Source organism: Natator depressus, chromosome 22 (genome assembly GCF_965152275.1).
Source record: "Natator depressus isolate rNatDep1 chromosome 22, rNatDep2.hap1, whole genome shotgun sequence".
Taxonomy (NCBI): Eukaryota; Metazoa; Chordata; order Testudines; family Cheloniidae; genus Natator; species Natator depressus.
In genome coordinates this window covers 19,139,234-19,140,415 of record NC_134255.1, presented here as the reverse complement: position 1 = coordinate 19,140,415, position 1,182 = coordinate 19,139,234, and positions in this window count along the sequence as shown.

The following is a 1,182-nucleotide window of genomic DNA, read 5'->3' as shown; positions in this document are numbered from 1 at the left end:
TATAAAAAGTGAAATTGCTTTTTGTTGGGGTTTGGGGTGGGGGGGGGCAGATTTATCCATCCAACTCCTTGAGGATCAGAAATAGAGCCAGGTGCCTCCTGGTGACAACTTTCAAGGTGAAAAGTGTGGGGTTGTTTTTTTTTTGTTTTTTTTCCCTAATCTACAGTGACTCTGTAATAACTGTAGCAAAAGCTGCACTAAAGTACAAACTCAAGAGCTTGGTCACAGGCACTCTGTGAGCCACTTATTAAGTTGGCAGGTACCAAATGTAAACAAGTAGTTTTGGGGTGCTTTTTGGCGGAGGGAGGGAGTTTGTGGGTGGTAAATTTTGACCAAAAGTAAAATCTTGCTCTTGTACTGCAGCCAGTGTATGATTTTTTTTTTCTTTCAGTGAGACAGAAGAGGGATCATTTTAGTGCAACAAATTTAAAAAGAAAAGTGTAAATAAAAATTATCTTATGACAGAGCATGCACATGCAACGAGAAAAGGATAGCCATGCTGAGAGTCAAAAGTGCGTGCTCTGCCTGGATTTGTGGTAGGTTAGCCTGGTGCCATGTTCTGATGGTCCCTCTTGAAGCACAGAATTTTTAAATTGAAAGTATTACAGTCTGCCTCTGAGGATTGGCACTTACCTAGACTATCAGGGGCACCATTTTTAGGTGGCTTTCTCTAGAAGAAGGAAGCAGTCTGATTCTGGTGCTAATAGGCTATCTCTAAAATGTATATGAACTTGCAAAAGGAAAGATGCTCCAAATGACTAGGCAAATCCTAGTCTTTATTTCTCCCTCATGAAGGAGTGTGTAAAACTTGACCGTCAGGTTTCTTCTGGCTTCTTATTTTTACAGACTACTTGCCAACATTTCCATATATTCATTATTTCAGAGCAAATACCTGCTTTTAATAATCCCCAGGTCAAACATTTGTTCTGTGATCAAGTTCTTAATGGGATATTGAGAATTTTACATGCTTTTCCATATTTTTTTTCCCCCAAGAAGGCAAAAAAATACATTGTTAACCTATAAATCTGATATTAGATCCTGTATCTTAAATCCCACAAGTGGAAGGAGGTGGTAGTGAAATGGGGGCACAAGTCTGTAGCCAGTTGAATTGTGACTAAAAATCTAGACTGGCTTTTCAAAGTGTATTGTACAAATGCACTGCTGTAGCTGGAGGGTTTCGCC